We start from the raw sequence: 23,470 nt of genomic DNA on the forward strand, positions 1-23,470 counted from the left end.
GGTCACCCCTGGCCCAGTCATAGAGAGGTAAACCAATGCTGTGTCCCCAGGTCAACCCTGGCCCAGTCATAGAGAGGTAAACCAACGCTGTGTCCCCAGGTCAACCCTGGCCCAGTCATAGAGAGGTAAACCAACGCTGTGTCCCCAGGTCAACCCTGGCCCAGTCATAGAGAGGTAAATCAACGCTGTGTCCCCAGGTCAACCCTGGCCCAGTCATAGAGAGGTAAACCAACGCTGTGTCCCCAGGTCACCCCTGGCCCAGTCATAGAGAGGTAAACCAATGCTGTGTCCCCAGGACAACCCTGGCCCAGTCATAGAGCAGAAAATCAATGCTGTGTCCCCAGGTCAACCCTGGCCCAGTCATAGAGAGGTAAACCAACGCTGTGTCCCCAGGTCAACCCTGGCCCAGTCATAGAGAGGTAAACCAACGCTGTGTCCCCAGGTCACCCCTGGCCCAGTCATAGAGAGGTAAACCAATGCTGTGTCCCCAGGTCAAACCTGGCATAGTCATAGAGAGGTAAACCAACGCTGTGTCCCCAGGTCAACCCTGGCCCAGTCATAGAGGTAAACCAACGCTGTGTCCCCAGGTCAACCCTGGCCCAGTCATAGAGAGGTAAACCAACGCTGTGTCCCCAGGTCAACCCTGGCCCAGTCATAGAGAGGTAAACCAACGCTGTGTCCCCAGGTCAACCCTGGCCCAGTCATAGAGAGGTAAACCAACGCTGTGTCCCCAGATCAACCCTGGCCCAGTCATAGAGAGGTAAACCAACGCTGTGTCCCCAGGACAACCCTGGCCCAGTCATAGAGCAGAAAACCAACGCTGTGTCCCCAGGTCAACCCTGGCCCAGTCATAGTGAGGTAAACCAACGCTGTGTCCCCAGGTCAACCCTGGCCCAGTCATAGAGAGGTAAACCAACGCTGTGTCCCCAGGTCACCCTGGCCCAGTCATAGAGAGGTAAACCAATGCTGTGTCCCCAGGTCAACCCTGGCCCAGTCATAGAGAGGTAAACCAACGCTGTGTCCCCAGGTCAAACCTGGCCTAGTCATAGAGAGGTAAACCAACACTGTCCCCAGGTCAACCCTGGCCCAGTCATAGAGAGGTAAACCAACGCTGTGTCCCCAGGTCAACCCTGGCCCAGTCATAGAGAGGTAAACCAACGCTGTGTCCCCAGGTCAACCCTGGCCCAGTCATAGAGAGGTAAACCAACGCTGTGTCCCCAGGTCAACCCTGGCCCAGTCATAGAGAGGTAAACCAACGCTGTGTCCCCAGGTCAACCCTGGCCCAGTCATAGAGATGTAAACCAACGCTGTGTCCCCAGGTCACCCCTGGCCCAGTCATAGAGGTAAACCAATGCTGTGTCCCCAGGTCAACCCTGGCCCAGTCATAGAGAGGTAAACCAACGCTGTGTCCCCAGGTCAAACCTGGCCTAGTCATAGAGAGGTAAACCAACACTGTCCCCAGGTCAACCCTGGCCCAGTCATAGAGAGGTAAACCAACGCTGTGTCCCCAGGTCAACCCTGGCCCAGTCATAGAGAGGTAAACCAACGCTGTGTCCCCAGGTCAACCCTGGCCCAGTCATAGAGAGGTAAACCAACGCTGTGTCCCCAGGTCAACCATGGCCCAGTCATAGAGAGGTAAACCAACGCTGTGTCCCCAGGTCAACCCTGGCCCAGTCATAGAGAGGTAAACCAACGCTGTGTCCCCAGGACAACCCTGGCCCAGTCATAGAGCAGAAAACCAACGCTGTGTCCCCAGGTCAACCCTGGCCCAGTCATAGAGAGGTAAACCAACGCTGTGTCCCCAGGTCAACCCTGGCCCAGTCATAGAGAGGTAAACCAACGCTGTGTCCCCAGGTCAAATCTGGCGTAGTCATAGAGAGGTAAACCAACGCTGTGTCCCCAGGTCAACCCTGGCCCAGTCATAGAGAGGTAAACCAACGCTGTGTCCCCAGGTCAACCCTGGCCCAGTCATAGAGAGGTAAACCAACGCTGTGTCCCCAGGTCAACCCTGGCCCAGTCATAGAGAGGTAAACCAACGCTGTGTCCCCAGGTCAACCCTGGCCCAGTCATAGAGAGGTAAACCAACGCTGTGTCCCCAGGTCAACCCTGGCCCAGTCATAGAGAGGTAAACCAACGCTGTGTCCCCAGGTCAACCCTGGCCCAGTCATAGAGAGGTAAACCAACGCTGTGTCCCCAGGTCAACCCTGGCCCAGTCATAGAGAGGTAAACCAACGCTGTGTCCCCAGGTCAACCCTGGCCCAGTCATAGAGAGGTAAACCAACGCTGTCTCCCCAGGTCAACCCTGGCCCAGTCATAGAGAGGTAAACCAACGCTGTGTCCCCAGGTCAACCCTGGCCCAGTCATAGAGAGGTAAACCAACGCTGTCTCCCCAGGTCAACCCTGGCCCAGTCATAGAGAGGTAAACCAACGCTGTCTCCCCAGGTCAACCCTGGCCCAGTCATAGAGAGGTAAACCAACGCTGTGTCCCCAGGTCAACCCTGGCCCAGTCATAGAGAGGTAAACCAACGCTGTGTCCCCAGGTCAACCCTGGCCCAGTCATAGAGAGGTAAACCAACGCTGTCTCCCCAGGTCAACCCTGGCCCCGTCATACAGAGGTAAACCAACGCTGTGTCCCCAGGTCAACACTGGCCCAGTCATAGAGAGGTAAACCAACGCTGTGTCCCCAGGTCAACCCTGGCCCAGTCATAGAGAGGTAAACCAACGCTGTGTCCCCAGGTCACCCCTGGCCCAGTCATAGAGAGGTAAACCAACGCTGTGTCCCCAGGACAACCCTGGCCCAGTCATAGAGAGGTAAACCAACGCTGTGTCCCCAGGTCAACCCTGGCCCAGTCATAGAGAGGTAAACCAACGCTGTGTCCCCAGGACAACCCTGGCCCAGTCATAGAGCAGAAAACCAACGCTGTGTCCCCAGGACAACCCTGGCCAGGTCATAGAGCAGAAAACCAACGCTGTGTCCCCAGGTCAACCCTGGCCCAGTCATAGAGAGGTAAACCAACGCTGTGTCCCCAGGTCAACCCTGGCCCAGTCATAGAGAGGTAAACCAACGCTGTGTCCCCAGGTCAAATCTGGCGTAGTCATAGAGAGGTAAACCAACGCTGTGTCCCCAGGTCAACCCTGGCCCAGTCATAGAGAGGTAAACCAACGCTGTGTCCCCAGGTCAACCCTGGCCCAGTCATAGAGAGGTAAACCAACGCTGTGTATCCAGGTCAACCCTGGCCCAGTCATAGAGAGGTAAACCAACGCTGTGTCCCCAGGTCAACCCTGGCCCAGTCATAGAGAGGTAAACCAACGCTGTGTCCCCAGGTCAACCCTGGCCCAGTCATAGAGAGGTAAACCAACGCTGTGTCCCCAGGTCAACCCTGGCCCAGTCATAGAGAGGTAAACCAACGCTGTGTCCCCAGGTCAACCCTGGCCCAGTCATAGAGAGGTAAACCAACGCTGTGTCCCCAGGTCAACCCTGGCCCAGTCATAGAGAGGTAAACCAACGCTGTCTCCCCAGGTCAACCCTGGCCCAGTCATAGAGAGGTAAACCAACGCTGTGTCCCCAGGTCAACCCTGGCCCAGTCATAGAGAGGTAAACCAACGCTGTGTCCCCAGGTCAACCCTGGCCCAGTCATAGAGAGGTAAACCAACGCTGTGTCCCCAGGTCAACCCTGGCCCAGTCATAGAGAGGTAAACCAACGCTGTCTCCCCAGGTCAACCCTGGCCCAGTCATAGAGAGGTAAACCAACGCTGTGTCCCCAGGTCAACCCTGGCCCAGTCATAGAGAGGTAAACCAACGCTGTGTCCCCAGGTCAACCCTGGCCCAGTCATAGAGAGGTAAACCAACGCTGTGTCCCCAGGTCACCCCTGGCCCAGTCATAGAGAGGTAAACCAACGCTGTGTCCCCAGGACAACCCTGGCCCAGTCATAGAGAGGTAAACCAACGCTGTGTCCCCAGGTCAACCCTGGCCCAGTCATAGAGAGGTAAACCAACACTGTCCCCAGGTCAACCCTGGCCCAGTCATACAGAGGTAAACCAACACTCTCCCCAGGTCAACCTTGGCCCAGTCATAGAGAGGTAAACCAACGCTGTGTCCCCAGGTCAACCCTGGCCCAGTCATACAGAGGTAAACCAACACTGTCCCCAGGTCAACCCTGGCCCAGTCATAGAGAGGTAAACCAACGCTGTGTCCCCAGGTCAACCCTGGCCCAGTCATACAGAGGTAAACCAACGCTGTCTCCCCAGGTCAACCCTGGCCCCGTCATAGAGAGGTAAACCAACGCTGTGTCCCCAGGTCAACCCTGGCCCAGTCATAGAGAGGAAAACCAACGCTGTGTCCCCAGGTCAACACTGGCCCAGTCATAGAGAGGTAAACCAACGCTGTGTCCCCAGGTCAACCCTGGCCCAGTCATAGAGAGGTAAACCAACGCTGTGTCCCCAGGTCAACCCTGGCCCAGTCATAGAGAGGTAAACCAACGCTGTGTCCCCAGGTCAACCCTGGCCCAGTCATAGAGAGGTAAACCAACACTGTCTCCCCAGGTCAACCCTGGCCCAGTCATAGAGAGGTAAACCAACGCTGTCTCCCCAGGTCAACCCTGGCCCAGTCATAGAGAGGTAAACCAACGCTGTGTCCCCAGGTCAACCCTGGCCCAGTCATAGAGAGGTAAACCAACGCTGTGTCCCCAGGTCAACCCTGGCCCAGTCATACAGAGGTAAACCAACGCTGTGTCCCCAGGTCAACACTGGCCCAGTCATAGAGAGGTAAACCAACGCTGTGTCCCCAGGTCAACCCTGGCCCAGTCATAGAGAGGTAAACCAACGCTGTGTCCCCAGGTCAACCCTGGCCCAGTCATAGAGAGGTAAACCAACGCTGTGTCCACAGGACAACCCTGGCCCAGTCATAGAGAGGTAAACCAATGCTGTGTCCCCAGGTCAACCCTGGCCTAGTCATAGAGAGGTAAACCAATGCTGTGTCCCCAGGTCAACCCTGGCCCAGTCATAGAGAGGTAAACCAACACTGTGTCCCCAGGACAACCCTGGCCCAGTCATAGAGAGGTAAACCAACGCTGTGTCCCCAGGACAACCCTGGCCCAGTCATAGAGATGTAAACCAACGCTGTGTCCCCAGGTCAACCTTGACCCAGTCATAGAGAGGTAAACCAATGCTGTCTCCCAAGGTCAACCCTGGCCCAGTCATAGAGAGGTAAACCAACGCTGTCTCCCCAGGTCAACCCTGGCCCAGTCATAGAGAGGTAAACCAACACTGTCCCCAGGTCAACCCTGGCCCCGTCATACAGAGGTAAACCAACACTCTCCCCAGGTCAACCTTGGCCCAGTCATAGAGAGGTAAACCAACGCTGTGTCCCCAGGTCAACCCTGGCCCAGTCATACAGAGGTAAACCAACACTGTCCCCAGGTCAACCCTGGCCCAGTCATAGAGAGGTAAACCAACGCTGTGTCCCCAGGTCAACCCTGGCCCAGTCATAGAGAGGTAAACCAACGCTGTGTCCCCAGGTCAACCCTGGCCCAGTCATAGAGAGGTAAACCAACGCTGTGTCCCCAGGTCAACCCTGGCCCAGTCATAGAGAGGTAAACCAACGCTGTGTCCCCAGGTCAACCCTGGCCCAGTCATAGAGAGGTAAACCAACGCTGTGTCCCCAGGACAACCCTGGCCCAGTCATAGAGCAGAAAACCAACGCTGTGTCCCCAGGTCAACCCTGGCCCAGTCATAGAGAGGTAAACCAACGCTGTGTCCCCAGGTCAACCCTGGCCCAGTCATAGAGAGGTAAACCAACGCTGTGTCCCCAGGTCAAATCTGGCCTAGTCATAGAGAGGTAAACCAACGCTATGTCCCCAGGTCAACCCTGGCCCAGTCATAGAGAGGTAAACCAATGCTGTGTCCCCAGGTCAACCCTGGCCCAGTCATAGAGAGGTAAACCAACACTGTCCCCAGGTCAACCCTGGCCCAGTCATACAGAGGTAAACCAACACTGTCCCCAGGTCAACCATGGCCCAGTCATAGAGAGGTAAACCAACGCTGTGTCCCCAGGTCAACCCTGGCCCAGTCATACAGAGGTAAACCAACACTGTCCCCAGGTCAACCCTGGCCCAGTCATAGAGAGGTAAACCAACGCTGTGTCCCCAGGTCAACCCTGGCCCAGTCATACAGAGGTAAACCAACGCTGTCTCCCCAGGTCAACCCTGGCCCAGTCATAGAGAGGTAAACCAACGCTGTGTCCCCAGGTCAACCCTGGCCCAGTCATAGAGAGGAAAACCAACGCTGTGTCCCCAGGTCAACCCTGGCCCAGTCATAGAGGTAAACCAACGCTGTGTCCCCAGGTCAACCCTGGCCCAGTCATAGAGAGGTAAACCAACGCTGTGTCCCCAGGTCAAACCTGGCCTAGTCATAGAGAGGTAAACCAACACTGTCCCCAGGTCAACCCTGGCCCAGTCATAGAGAGGTAAACCAACGCTGTGTCCCCAGGTCAACCCTGGCCCAGTCATAGAGAGGTAAACCAACGCTGTGTCCCCAGGTCAACCCTGGCCCAGTCATAGAGAGGTAAACCAACGCTGTGTCCCCAGGTCAAATCTGGCGTAGTCATAGAGAGGTACACCAACGCTGTGTCCCCAGGTCAACCCTGGCCCAGTCATAGAGAGGTAAACCAACGCTGTGTCCCCAGGTCAACCCTGGCCCAGTCATAGAGAGGTAAACCAACGCTGTGTCCCCAGGTCAAATCTGGCCTAGTCATAGAGAGGTAAACCAACGCTATGTCCCCAGGTCAACCCTGGCCCAGTCATAGAGAGGTAAACCAACGCTGTGTCCCCAGGTCAACCCTGGCCCAGTCATAGAGAGGTAAACCAACGCTGTGTCCCCAGGTCAACCCTGGCCCAGTCATAGAGAGGTAAACCAACGCTGTGTCCCCAGGTCAACCCTGGCCCAGTCATAGAGAGGTAAACCAACGCTGTGTCCCCAGGTCAACCCTGGCCCAGTCATAGAGAGGTAAACCAACGCTGTGTCCCCAGGTCAACCCTGACCCAGTCATAGAGAGGTAAACCAACGCTGTGTCCCCAGGTCAACCCTGGCCCAGTCATAGAGAGGTAAACCAATGCTGTCTCCCCAGGTCAACCCTGACCCAGTCACTTTAGCAGACCGTTTCGCAACAATCACATGGATGCCTAACTCTCACAAAAACTCTTCTTAGCGTACTCCCGCACCGAGTGCTTATTGTCCATTCAGAAGAGACCCCATTCATTCATTCATGGTTTGTACCATTGCCTATACACATTTTAAAGGGGATGTTTAGGTGAATAAAAGAGAAGAGCAGATATATTCAATCGTAAATCAACAGGGAGACACAGAAGTGGAACAGACCTCTTGGAGACGTGCCCTTTATATTCTAATCAGACCGTACCAAACGTTCTCTGAACAGCAGCTCAAGAGGTTTGTCACAAACATCAGCTGGTACAGAATCAAACAGGTTCACAGATACATTATACGTGTGTCTCCGGCACAGAATGGAGCCAAACTTGAACCATACCATTCAACACTGGCAGACATTGGATACTGGCAGTTTCACGGGTCAAAGGTAGGAAGTAATTAGTATCAGTGTCACAAATAGTACACTGGAAATCATGTGTATTACAGAAACTGAAAACATCAATATGCTATGCAGTGTGTTAATCACTGGAAATCATGTGTATTACAGAAACTGAAAACATCAATATGCTATGCAGTGTGTTAATCACTGGAAATCATGTGTATTACAGAAACTGAAAACATCAATATGCTATGCAGTGTGTTAATCACTGGAAATCATGTGTATTACAGAAACTGAAAACATCAATATGCTATGCAGTGTGTTAATCACTGGAAATCATGTGTATTACAGAAACTGAAAACATCAATATGCTATGCAGTGTGTTAATCACTGGAAACCTTTACTCATCTTAGATTTCCCCATTACACACATGCATTTGTGTCACAAAATAATATAGATATTTTACTCACAGCATAATCTGGCAATGAACAGAGATATTGTAGGTGCAACAGCACCTCTTCTCCCTCAAGAGGCTGAAGAGATTTGGCATGGCCTCTCAGATCCTCAAGAACTTCTACAGATGCATTATTGAGAGCACTGCCCTCAGCTCCAAGGCTCTACTTCACAGGGGGCGAGCTCCGAGCCAGCCAGGATATTTATACCAAAGACTTATGCCACCCCAGCCATGGACTGTTATCTCCACCACCGTCTGGCAAGCGCTAGCGGAGCATCAGGTCTCAGACTAACAGGCTCCGAGGCAGCTTCTAAACTCAGCAAAAAAAAAGAAACGTCCTCTCACTGTCAACTGCGTTTAATTTCAGCAACGTAACATGTGTAAATATTTGTATGAACATAAGATTCAACAACTGAGACATAAACTGAACAAGTTCCACAGACATGTGACTAACAGAAATGTGTCCCTGAACAAAGGGGGGTTCAAAATCAAAAGTAACAGTCAGTATCTGGTGTGGCCACCAGCTGCATTAAGTACTGCAGTGCATCTCCTCATGGACTGCACCTTATTTGACAGTTCTTGCTGTGAGATGTCACCCCACTCTTCCTCCAAGGCACCTGCAAGTTCCCGGACATTTCTGGGGGGAATGGCCCTAGCCCTCACCCTCCGATCCAACAGGTCTCAGACGTGCTCAATGGGATTGAGATCCGGGCTCTTCGCTGACCATGGCAGAACACTGACATTTCTGTCTTGCAGGAAATCACACACAGAACGAGCAGTATAGCTGGTGGCATTGTCATGCTGGAGAGTCATGTCAGGATGAGCCTGCAGGAAGTATACCACATGAGGGAGGAGGATGTCTTCCCTGTAACACACAGCGTTGAGATTGCCTGCAATGACAACAAGCTCAGTCCGATGATGCTGTGACACACCGCCCCAGACCATGACAGACCGTACACCTCCAAATCGATCCCGCTCCAGAGTACAGGCCTCGGTGTAACGCTCATTCCTTTGACGATAAACATGAATCCGACCATCACCCCTGGTGAGACAAAACCGCGACTTGTCAGTGTAGAGCACTTTTTGCCAGTCCTGTTTGGTCCAGCGACTGTGGGTTTGTGCCCATAGGCGACGTTGTTGCCGGTGATGTCTGTTGAGGACTTGCCTTACAACAGGCCTACAATCCTGTACCTGTCCCGCAGGTGTGATGTTCAGATGTACCGATCCCGTGCAGATGTTGTTACACGTGGTCTGCCACTGCGAGGACGTTCAGCTGTCCATCCCGTCTCCCTGTAGCGCTGTCTTAGGCGTCTCACAGTAAGGACATTGCAATTTATTTCCCTGGCCACATCTGCAGTCCTCATGTCTCCTTGCAGCATGCCTAAGGCACGTTCACCCAGATGAGCAGGGACCCTGGGCATCTTTCTTTTGGTGTTTTCCAGAGTCAGAAGAAAGGCCTCTTTAAGTGTCCTAAGTTTTCATAACTGTGACCTTTATTGCCTACCGTCTGTAAGCTGTTAGTGTCTTAACGACCGTTCCACAGGTGCATGATCATTAATTGTTTATGGTTCATAAACCCTTTACAATGCAGATCTGTGACGTTAATTGTATTTTTAAGAATTATTTTTGAAAGACAGGGTCCTGAAAAAGGGACGTTTCTTTTTTTGCTGAGTTTATCTCCAAGCAATAAGACTGAACAGCTAATCAATGGCTGCCCACCCTCACCCTTAGACTATCTGCACTGACTCTATGCACACTCACAGGTCTCTTTCCACACACAAATTTGGAGGCAAAAGAAATGCACACCTGTTTAAGCGAGGTGTTGGCGAGCGGAGTAAAACACTTGGAAAAAGAAAAGGAGAGCCGCACACTAGGAGCTCAGATGCAATAATTAAATAACCTAATAATCAATGTTTGGACAGACAAGCTGTCCTCTTCAGGGTATAATGACATACACTGCAGGGTGACGAGTTTATATAGTGTCAAAGGACACACTCAGGTGTCTGTAATCATGGCCGGGTGTGGCTTGATATCATTGGTTAATTTACAGATATAAATAGAACATGTATTTTTTTTTAAACATGAATGAATAGCATACGATCATAGATACAATTTGGCTACAAAGGCGAACAAAAATGTACAATGAATAGCAAAATCACAAGAATGGCTTCAGATCAAGTCTATGTTGAGACCGAAAGGAGCAAGGATCTTTAAATTAAAGATCCAGACAGCCTCTCATTTTGACAATAAATTGTCGAGGTCACCCCCTCTCCTAGGGAGGGTGATGTGTTCGATGCCGATATAACGCACACACACCCAAACACAGGTACACTCAATGACCTTTTACGCTGCTCCTACTATTTATTATTATTTGCTGCCCAGTCACTATTACCCCTGACGTCTACTCCCACCAGTATCCCTGATCTACCTCTACTACCACCAGTAACCCTGATCTACCTCTACTACCACAAGTAACCCTGCTCTACCTACACTACCACCAGTATCCCTGATCTACCTCTACTACCACAAGTAACCCTGCTCTACCTACACTACCACCAGTATCCCTGATCTACCTCTACTACCACAAGTAACCCTGCTCTACCTACACTACCAGCAGTATCCCTGATCTACCTCTACTACCACAAGTAACCCTGCTCTACCTACACTAACCACCAGTATCCCTGATCTACCTCAACTACCACCAGTAACCCTGATCTACCTTAACTACCACCAGTATCCCTGATCTCCCTCAACTACCACCAGTATCCCTGATCTACCTACACTACCACCAGTATCCCTGATCTCCCTCAACTACAACCAGTATCCCCGATCTACCTCAACTACCACCAGTAACCCAGATCTACCTCAACTACCACCAGTATCCCTGATCTACCTCAACTACCACCAGTATCCCTGATCTACCTCTACTACCACCAGTAACCCTGCTCTACCTACACTACCACCAGTATCCTGATCTACCTCAACTACCATCAGTATCCTTGATCTACCTACACCACCACCAGTATCCCTAATCTACCTCTAATACCACCAGTAACCCTGATCTACCCACACTACCACCAGTATCCCTGATCTCCCTCAACTACCACTAGAAACCCTGATCTACCTCTAGTACCACCAGTATCCCTGATCTACCTACACTACCACCAGTATCTCTGATCTCCCTCAACTACCACCAGTATCCCTGATCTACCTCAACTACCACCAGTATCCCTGATCTCCCTCAACTACAACCAGTATCCCTGATCTACCTCAACTACCACCAGTAACCCTGATCTACCTTAACTACAACCAGTATCCCTGATCTACCTCAACTACCACCAGTAACCCTGATCTACCTTAACTACCACCAGTATCCCTGATCTCCCTCAACTACCACCAGTATCCCTGATCTACCTCTACTACCACCAGTAACCCTGATCTACCTCAACTACCACCAGTATCCCTGATCTACCTCAACTAACACCAGTATCCCTGCTCTACCTACACCACCACCAGTATCCCTAATCTACCTCTACTACCACCAGTATCCCTGATCTACCTACACTACCACCAGTATCCCTGCTCTACCTACACCACCACCAGTATCCCTGATCTACCTCAACTACCACCAGTAACCCTGATCTACCTTAACTACCACCAGTATCCCTGATCTCCCTCAACTACCAGCAGTATCCCTGCTCTACCTACACTACCACCAGTATCCTGATCTACCTCAACTACCATCAGTATCCTTGATCTACCTACACTACCACCAGTATCCCTGATCTACCTACACTACCACCAGTATCCCTGATCTACCTACACTACCACCAGTATCCCTGATCTACCTCTAGTACCACCAGTATCCCTGATCTACCTACACTACCACCAGTATCTCTGATCTACCTCTAGTACCACCAGTATCCCTGATCTACCTACACTACCACCAGTATCCCTGATCTACCTCTAGTACCACCAGTATCCCTGATCTACCTACACTACCACCAGTATCCCTGATCTACCTACACTACCACCAGTATCCCTGATCTACCTCTAGTACCACCAGTATCCCTGATCTACCTCTAGTACCACCAGTATCCCTGATCTACCTCTAGTACCACCAGTATCCCTGATCTCCCTCAACTACCACCAGAAACCCTGATCTACCTCTAGTACCACCAGTATCCCTGATCTACCTACACTACCACCAGTATCTCTGATCTACCTCTACTACCACCAGTATCCCTGATCTACCTACACTACCACCAGTATCCCTGATCTACCTACACTACCACCAGTAACCCTGATCTACCTTAACTACCACCAGTATCCTTGATCTCCCTCAACTACCACCAGTATCCCTGATCTACCTACACTACCACCAGTATCCCTGATCTCCCTCAACTACAACCAGTATCCCCGATCTACCTCAACTACCACCAGTAACCCTGATCTACCTCAACTACCACCAGTATCCCTGATCTACCTCAACTACCACCAGTATCCCTGATCTACCTCAACTACCACCAGTAACCCTGATCTACCTTAACTACCACCAGTATCCCTGATCTCCCTCAACTACCACCAGTATCCCTGCTCTACTTACACTACCACCAGTATCCTGATCTACCTACACTACCACCAGTATCCCTGATCTACCTCAACTACCACCAGTAACCCTGATCTACCTCAACTACCACCAGTATCCCTGATCTACCTCAACTACCACCAGTATCCCTGCTCTACCTACACCACCACCAGTATCCCTAATCTACCTCTAATACCACCAGTAACCCTGATCTACCCACACTACCACCAGTATCCCTGATCTCCCTCAACTACCACTAGAAACCCTGATCTACCTCTAGTACCACCAGTATCCCTGATCTACCTACACTACCACCAGTATCTCTGATCTCCCTCAACTACCACCAGTATCCCTGATCTCCCTCAACTACAACCAGTATCCCTGATCTACCTCAACTACCACCAGTAAACCTGATCTACCTTAACTACCACCAGTATCCCTGATCTCCCTCAACTACCACCAGTATCCCTGATCTACCTACACTACCACCAGTATCCCTGATCTACCTACACTACCACCAGTATCCCTGCTCTACCTACACCACCACCAGTATCCCTAATCTACCTCTAATACCACCAGTAACCCTGATCTACCCACACTACCACCAGTATCCCTGATCTCCCTCAACTACCACTAGAAACCCTGATCTACCTCTAGTACCACCAGTATCCCTGATCTACCTACACTACCACCAGTATCTCTGATCTCCCTCAACTACCACCAGTATCCCTGATCTACCTCAACTACCACCAGTATCCCTGATCTACCTACACTACCACCAGTATCCCTGATCTCCCTCAACTACAACCAGTATCCCCGATCTACCTCAACTACCACCAGTAACCCTGATCTACCTCAACTACCACCAGTATCCCTGATCTACCTCAACTACCACCAGTATCCCTGATCTACCTCTACTACCACCAGTAACCCTGATCTACCTCAACTACCACCAGTATCCCTGATCTACCTCAACTAACACCAGTATCCCTGCTCTACCTACACCACCACCAGTATCCCTAATCTACCTCTACTACCACCAGTATCCCTGATCTACCTACACTACCACCAGTATCCCTGCTCTACCTACACCACCACCAGTATCCCTAATCTACCTCTAATACCACCAGTTACCCTGCTCTACCTACACTACCACCAGTATCCCTGATCTACCTCTAGTACCTCTAGAAACCCTGATCTACCTCTAGTACCACCAGTATCCCTGATCTACCTACACTACCACCAGTATCTCTGATCTCCCTCAACTACCACCAGTATCCCTGATCTACCTCAACTACCACCAGTATCCCTGACCTCCCTCAACTACAACCAGTATCCCTGATCTACCTCAACTACCACCAGTAACCCTGATCTACCTACACTACCACCAGTATCCCTGATCTACCTACACTACCACCAGTATCCCTGATCTACCTCTAGTACCACCAGTATCCCTGATCTACCTACACTACCACCAGTATCTCTGATCTACCTCTAGTACCACCAGTATCCCTGATCTACCTACACTACCACCAGTATCCCTGATCTACCTCTAGTACCACCAGTATCCCTGATCTACCTACACTACCACCAGTATCCCTGATCTACCTACACTACCACCAGTATCTCTGATCTACCTCTAGTACCACCAGTATCCCTGATCTACCTACACTACCACCAGTATCCCTGATCTACCTACACTACCACCAGTAACCCTGATCTACCTTAACTACCACCAGTATCCCTGATCTCCCTCAACTACCACCAGTATCCCTGATCTACCTACACTACCACCAGTATCCCTGATCTCCCTCAACTACAACCAGTATCCCCGATCTACCTCAACTACCACCAGTAACCCTGATCTACCTCAACTACCACCAGTATCCCTGATCTACCTCAACTACCACCAGTATCCCTGATCTACCTCTACTACCACCAGTAACCCTGCTCTATCTACACTACCACCAGTATCCTGATCTACCTCAACTACCATCAGTATCCTTGATCTACCTACACTACCACCAGTATCCCTGATCTACCTACACTACCACCAGTATCCCTGATCTACCTACACTACCACCAGTATCCCTGATCTACCTCTAGTACCACCAGTATCCCTGATCTACCTACACTACCACCAGTATCTCTGATCTACCTCTAGTACCACCAGTATCCCTGATCTACCTACACTACCACCAGTATCCCTGATCTACCTACACTACCACCAGTATCCCTGATCTACCTCTAGTACCACCAGTATCCCTGATCTACCTACACTACCACCAGTATCCCTGATCTACCTACACTACCACCAGTATCCCTGATCTACCTCTAGTACCACCAGTATCCCTGATCTACCTCTAGTACCACCAGTATCCCTGATCTACCTCTAGTACCACCAGTATCCCTGATCGACCTCTAGTACCACCAGTATCCCTGATCTACCTACACTACCACCAGTAACCCTGCTCTACCTCAACTACCACCAGTACCCCTGCTCTACCTCAACTACCACCAGTATCCCTGATCTACCTCAACTACCACCAGTAACCCTGATCTACCTCAACTACAACCAGTATCCTGATCTACCTCAACTACCACCAGTATCCCTGCTCTACCTACACTACCACCAGTATCCCTAATCTACCTCTACTACCACCAGTATCCCTGATCTACCTACACTACCACCAGTATCCCTGATCTACCTACACTACCACCAGTATCCCTGATCTACCTCTAATACCACCAGTAACCCTGCTCTACCTACACTACCACCAGTATCCCTGATCTACCTCTAGTACCACCAGTATCCCTGATCTACCTACACTACCACCAGTATCCCTGATCTCCCTCAACTACCACCAGAAACCCTGATCTACCTCTAGTACCACCAGTATCCCTGATCTACCTACACTACCACCAGTATCTCTGATCTACCTCTACTACCACCAGTATCCCTGATCTACCTACACTACCACCAGTATCCCTGATCTACCTACACTACCACCAGTGACCCTGCTCTACCTCAACTACCACCAGTATCCCTGCTCTACCTCAACTACCACCAGTATCCCTGATCTACCTCAACTACCACCAGTAATCCTGCTCTACCTCAACTACCACCAGTATCCCTTATCTACCTCAACTACCACCAGTATCCCTGATCTACCTCAACTACCACCAGTATCCCTGATCTACCTCTACTACCACCAGTAACCCTGCTCTACCTACACTACCACCAGTATCCCTAATCTACCTCTACTACCACCAGTATCCCTGATCTACCTCAACTACCACCAGTAATCCTGCTCTACCTCAACTACCACCAGTATCCCTTATCTACCTCAACTACCACCAGTATCCCTGATCTACCTCAACTACCACCAGTATCCCTGATCTACCTCTACTACCACCAGTAACCCTGCTCTACCTACACTACCACCAGTATCCCTAATCTACCTCTACTACCACCAGTTACCCTGCTCTACCTACACTACCACCAGTATCCCTGATCTACCTACACTACCACCAGTATCCCTGATCTATCTCTAATACCACCAGTAACCCTGCTCTACCTACACCACCACCAGTATCCCTAATCTACCTCTACTACCACCAGTATCCCAGATCTACCTACACTACCACCAGTATCCCTGCTCTACCTACACCACCACCAGTATCCCTAATCTACCTCTAATACCACCAGTAACCCTGCTCTACCTACACTACCACCAGTATCCCTGATCTACCTCTAGTACCACCAGTATCCCTGATCTACCCACACTACCACCAGTATCCCTGATCTCCCTCAACTACCACTAGAAACCCTGATCTACCTTAACTACCACCAGTATCCCTGATCTCCCTCAACTACCACCAGTATCCCTGCTCTACCTACACTACCACCAGTATCCTGATCTACCTCAACTACCATCAGTATCCTTGATCTACCTACACTACCACCAGTATCCCTGATCTACCTACACTACCACCAGTATCCCTGATCTACCTACACTACCACCAGTATCCCTGATCTACCTCTAGTACCACCAGTATCCCTGATCTACCTACACTACCACCAGTATCTCTGATCTACCTCTAGTACCACCAGAAACCCTGATCTACCTCTAGTACCACCAGTATCCCTGATCTACCTACACTACCACCAGTAACCCTGATCTACCTTAACTACCACCAGTATCCCTGATCTCCCTCAACTACCACCAGTATCCCTGATCTACCTACACTACCACCAGTATCCCTGATCTCCCTCAACTACAACCAGTATCCCCGATCTACCTCAACTACCACCAGTAATCCTGATCTACCTCAACTATCACCAGTATCCCTGATCTACCTCTACTACCACCAGTAACCCTGCTCTACCTACACTACCACCAGTATCCTGATCTACCTCAACTACCATCAGTATCCTTGATCTACCTACACTACCACCAGTATCCCTGATCTACCTACACTACCACCAGTATCCCTGATCTACCTCTAGTACCACCAGTATCCCTGATCTACCTACACTACCACCAGTATCTCTGATCTACCTCTAGTACCACCAGTATCCCTGATCTACCTACACTACCACCAGTATCCCTGATCTACCTACACTACCACCAGTATCCCTGATCTACCTCTAGTACCACCAGTATCCCTGATCTACCTACACTACCACCAGTATCCCTGATCTACCTACACTACCACCAGTATCCCTGATCTACCTCTAGTACCACCAGTATCCCTGATCTACCTCTAGTACCACCAGTATCCCTGATCTACCTCTAGTACCACCAGTATCCCTGATCGACCTCTAGTACCACCAGTATCCCTGATCTACCTACACTACCACCAGTAACCCTGCTCTACCTCAACTACCACCAGTAACCCTGCTCTACCTCAACTACAACCAGTATCCCTGATCTACCTCAACTACCACCAGTATCCCTGCTCTACCTACACTACCACCAGTATCCCTAATCTACCTCTACTACCACCAGTATCCCTGATCTACCTACACTACCACCAGTATCCCTGATCTACCTACACTACCACCAGTATCCCTGATCTACCTCTAATACCACCAGTAACTCTGCTCTACCTACACTACCACCAGTATCCCTGATCTACCTCTAGTACCACCAGTATCCCTGATCTACCTACACTACCACCAGTATCCCTGATCTACCTACACTACCACCAGAAACCCTGATCTACCTCTAGTACCACCAGTATCCCTGATCTACCTACACTACCACCAGTAACCCTGATCTACCTTAACTACCACCAGTATCCCTGATCTCCCTCAACTACCACCAGTATCCCTGATCTACCTACACTACCACCAGTATCCCTGATCTCCCTCAACTACAACCAGTATCCCCGATCTACCTCAACTACCACCAGTAATCCTGATCTACCTCAACTACCACCAGTATCCCTGATCTACCTCAACTACCACCAGTATCCCTGATCTACCTCTACTACCACCAGTAACCCTGCTCTACCTACACTACCACCAGTATCCTGATCTACCTCAACTACCATCAGTATCCTTGATCTACCTACACTACCACCAGTATCCCTGATCTACCTACACTACCACCAGTATCCCTGATCTACCTCTAGTACCACCAGTATCCCTGATCTACCTACACTACCACCAGTATCTCTGATCTACCTCTAGTACCACCAGTATCCCTGATCTACCTACACTACCACCAGTATCCCTGATCTACCTACACTACCACCAGTATCCCTGATCTACCTCTAGTACCACCAGTATCCCTGATCTACCTACACTACCACCAGTATCCCTGATCTACCTACACTACCACCAGTATCCCTGATCTACCTCTAGTACCACCAGTATCCCTGATCTACCTCTAGTACCACCAGTATCCCTGATCTACCTCTAGTACCACCAGTATCCCTGATCGACCTCTAGTACCACCAGTATCCCTGATCTACCTACACTACCACCAGTAACCCTGCTCTACCTCAACTACCACCAGTAACCCTGCTCTACCTCAACTACCACCAGTATCCCTGATCTACCTCAACTACCACCAGTAACCCTGATCTACCTCAACTACAACCAGTATCCCTGATCTACCTCAACTACCACCAGTATCCCTGCTCTACCTACACTACCACCAGTATCCCTAATCTACCTCTACTACCACCAGTATCCCTGATCTACCTACACTACCACCAGTATCCCTGATCTACCTACACTACCACCAGTATCCCTGATCTACCTCTAATACCACCAGTAACTCTGCTCTACCTACACTACCACCAGTATCCCTGATCTACCTCTAGTACCACCAGTATCCCTGATCTACCTACACTACCACCAGTATCCCTGATCTACCTACACTACCACCAGAAACCCTGATCTACCTCTAGTACCACCAGTATCCCTGATCTACCTCAACTACCACCAGTATCCCTGATCTACCTCAACTACCACCAGTAATCCTGCTCTACCTCAACTACCACCAGTATCCCTGATCTACCTCAACTACCACCAGTATCCCTGATCTACCTCAACTACCACCAGTATCCCTGATCTACCTCTACTACCACCAGTAGCCCTGCTCTACCTACACTACCAGCAGTATCCCTAATCTACCTCTACTACCACCAGTTACCCTGCTCTACCTACACTACCACCAGTATCCCTGATCTATCTCTAATACCACCAGTAACCCTGCTCTACCTACACTACCACCAGTATCCCTGATCTACCTCTAGTACCACCAGTATCACTGATCTACATTTAACATTTACATTTAAGTCATTTGGCCGACGCTCTTATCCAGAGCGACTTACAAATTGGTGAATTCACCTTATGACATCCAGTGGAACAGCCACTTTACAATAGTGCATCTAAATCATTTAAGGGGGGGGTGAGAAGGATTACTTTATCCTATCCTAGGTATTCCTTAAAGAGGTGGGGTTTCAGGTGTCTCCGGAAGGTGGTGATTGACTCCGCTGTCCTGGCGTCGTGAGGGTGTTTGTTCCACCATTGGGGGGCCAGAGCAGCGAACAGTTTTGACTGGGCTGAGCGGGAGCTGTACTTCCTCAGTGGTAGGGAGGCGAGCAGGCCAGAGGTGGATGAACGCAGTGCCCTTGTTTGGGTGTAGGGCCTGATCAGAGCCTGGAGGTACTGCGGTGCCGTTCCCCTCACAGTTCCGTAGGCAAGCACCATGGTCTTGTAGCGGATGCGAGCTTCAACTGGAAGCCAGTGGAGAGAGCGGAGGAGCGGGGTGACGTGAGAGAACTTGGGAAGGTTGAACACCAGACGGGCTGCGGCGTTCTGGATGAGTTGTAGGGCTTTGATGGCACAGGCAGGGAGCCCAGCCAACAGCGAGTTGCAGTAATCCAGACGGGAGATGACGAGTGCCTGGATTAGGACCTGCGCCGCTTCCTGTGTGAGGCAGGGTCGTACTCTGCGGATGTTGTAGAGCATGAACCTACAGGAACGGGCCACCGCCTTGATGTTAGTTGAGAACGACAGGGTGTTGTCCAGGATCACGCCAAGGTTCTTAGCGCTCTGGGAGGAGGACACAATGGAGTTGTCAACCGTGATGGCGAGATCATGGAACAGGCAGTCCTTCCCCGGGAGGAAGAGCAGCTCCGTCTTGCCGAGGTTCAGCTTGAGGTGGTGATCCGTCATCCACACTGATATGTCTGCCAGACATGCAGAGATGCGATTCGCCACCTGGTCATCAGAAGGGGGAAAGGGAGAAGATTAATTGTGTGTCGTCTGCATAGCAATGATAGGAGAGACCATGTGAGGTTATGACAGAGCCAAGTGACTTGGTGTATAGCGAGAATAGGAGAGGGCCTAGAACAGAGCCCTGGGGGACACCAGTGGTGAGAGCGCGTGGCGAGGAGACAGATTCTCGCCACGCCACCTGGTAGGAGCGACCTGTCAGGTAGGACGCAATCCAAGCTTAGGCCGCGCCGGAGATGCCCAACTCGGAGAGGGTGGAGAGGAGGATCTGATGGTACACAGTATCGAAGGCAGCCGATAGGTCTAGAAGGATGAGAGCAGAGGAGAGAGAGTTAGCTTTAGCAGTGCGGAGCGCCTCCGTGATACAGAGAAGAGCAGTCTCAGTTGAATGACTAGTCTTGAAACCTGACTGATTTGGATCAAGAAGATCATTCTGAGAGAGATAGCGGGAGAGCTGGCCAAGGATGGCACGTTCAAGAGTTTTGGAGAGAAAAGAAAGAAGGGATACTGGTCTGTAGTTGTTGACATCGGAGGGATCGAGTGTAGGTTTTTTCAGAAGGGGTGCAACTCTCGCTCTCTTGAAGACGGAAGGGACGTAGCCAGCGGTCAGGGATGAGTTGATGAGCGAGGTGAGGTAAGGGAGAAGGTCTCCGGAAATGGTCTGGAGAAGAGAGGAGGGGATAGGGTCAAGCGGGCAGGTTGTTGGGCGGCCGGCCGTCACAAGAAGCGAGATTTCATCTGGAGAGAGAGGGGAGAAAGAGGTCCGAGCACAGGGTAGGGCAGTGTGAGCAGAACCAGCGGTGTCGTTTGACTTAGCAAACGAGGATCGGATGTCGTCGACCTTCTTTTCAAAATGGTTGACGAAGTCATCTGCAGAGAGGGAGGAGGGGGAGGGGGAGGGGGATTCAGGAGGGAGGAGAAGGTGGCAAAGAGCTTCCTAGGGTTAGAGGCAGATGCTTGGAATTTAGAGTGGTAGAAAGTGGCTTTAGCAGCAGAGACAGAGGAGGAAAATGTAGAGAGGAGGGAGTGAAAGGATGCCAGGTCCGCAGGAGGCGAGTTTTCCTCCATTTCCGCTCGGCTGCCCGGAGCCCTGTTCTGTGAGCTCGCAATGAGTCGTCGAGCCACGGAGCGGGAGGGGAGGACCGAGCCGGCCTGGAGGATAGGGGACATAGAGAGTCAAAGGATGCAGAAAGGGACGAGAGGAGGGTTGAGGAGGCAGAATCAGGAGATAGGTTGGAGAAGGTTTGAGCAGAGGGAAGAGATGATAGGATGGAAGAGGAGAGAGTAGCGGGGGAGAGAGAGCGAAAGGTTGGGACGGCGCGATACCATCCGAGTAGGGGCAGTGTGGGAAGTGTTGGATGAGAGCGAGAGGGAAAAGGATACAAGGTAGTGGTCGGAGACTTGGAGGGGAGTTGCAATGAGGTTAGTGGAAGAACAGCATCTAGTAAAGATGAGGTCGAGCGTATTGCCTGCCTTGTGAGTAGGGGGGGAAGGTGAGAGGGTGAGGTCAAAAGAGGAGAGGAGTGGAAAGAAGGAGGCAGAGAAGAATGAGTCAAAGGTAGAGGTGGGGAGGTTAAAGTCGCCCAGGACTGTGAGAGGTGAGCCGTCCTCAGGAAAGGAGCTTATCAAGGCATCAAGCTCATTGATGAACTCTCCGAGGGAACCTGGAGGGCGATAAATGATAAGGATGTTAAGCTTGAAAGGGCTGGTAACTGTGACAGCATGGAATTCAAAGGAGGCGATAGACATATGGGTAAGGGGAGAAAGAGAGAATGACCACTTGGGGAGAGATGAGGATCCCGGTGCCACCACCCCGCTGACCAGAAGCTCTCGGGGTGTGCGAGAACACGTGGGCGGACGAAGAGAGAGCAGTAGGAGTAGCAGTGTTATCTGTGGTGATCCATGTTTCCGCAGTGCCAAGAAGTCGAGGGACTGGAGGGAGGCATAGGCTGAGATGAACTCTGCCTTGTTGGCCGCAGATCGGCAGTTCCAGAGGCTACCGGAGACCTGGAACTCCACGTGGGTCGTGCGCGCTGGGACCACCAGATTAGGGTGGCCGCGGCCACGCGGTGTGGAGCGTTTGTATGGTCTGTGCAGAGAGGAGAGAACAGGGATAGATAGACACATAGTTGACAGGCTACAGAAGAGGCTACGCTAATGCAAAGGAGATTGGAATGACAAGTGGACTACACGTCTCGAATGTTCAGAAAGTTAAGCTTACGTAGCAAGAATCTTATTGACTAAAATGATTGAAATTATACAGTACTGCTGGAGTAGGCTAGCTGGCAGTGGCTGCGTTGTTGACTTTGTAGGCTAGCTGGCAGTGGCTGCGTTGTTGACACTACACTAATCAAGTCGTTCCGTCGAGTGTAATAGTTTCTACAGTGCTGCTTTTCGGGGGCTAGCTGGCTAGCTAGCAGTGTTGATTACGTTACGTTACGTTAAAAGAACGACAATAGCTGGCTAGCTAACCTAGAAAATCGCTCTAGACTACACAATTGTCTTAGATACAAAGACGGCTATGTAGCTAGCTAGCTACGATCAAACAAATCAAACCGCTGTACTGTAATGAAGTGAAATGAAAATGTGATACTACCTGTGGAGCGAAGCGGAATGTTGACCGGGTTGTTGAAGTTGTATTCGGTAGACGTTGGCTAGCTGTTGGCTAGCTAGCTAGCAGTATCTCCTACGTTAAGGACGACAAATAGCTGGCTAGCTAACCTCGGTAAATTAAGATAATCACTCTAAGTCTACACACTCTAAACTACACAATTATCTTGGATACGAAGACAGCAAAGACAACTATGTAGCTAGCTAACACTACACTAATCGAGTCGTTCAGTGTTGAGTGTAATAGTTTCTACAGTGCTGGTATTCGGTGGACGTTAGCTAGCTGCTGGGCAGATAGCAGTGTAGACTACGTTAGGACGACGAAATACGATAATTACGCAATTATCTTTGATACAAAGACGGCTATGTAGCTAGCTAAGAAGAAATTGCTAAGATTAGACAAATCAAACTGTTGTACTATAATGAAATGTAATGAAAATGTAATGAAAAGTTATACTACCTGCGGACCGAAGTGTAGATGCGACCGCCGCTCCAACCCGGAACCGGAGAGCTACCTCTAC

Source organism: Oncorhynchus masou, chromosome 9 (assembly GCF_036934945.1).
Source record: "Oncorhynchus masou masou isolate Uvic2021 chromosome 9, UVic_Omas_1.1, whole genome shotgun sequence".
In the NCBI taxonomy this organism is placed as follows: domain Eukaryota; kingdom Metazoa; phylum Chordata; class Actinopteri; order Salmoniformes; family Salmonidae; genus Oncorhynchus; species Oncorhynchus masou.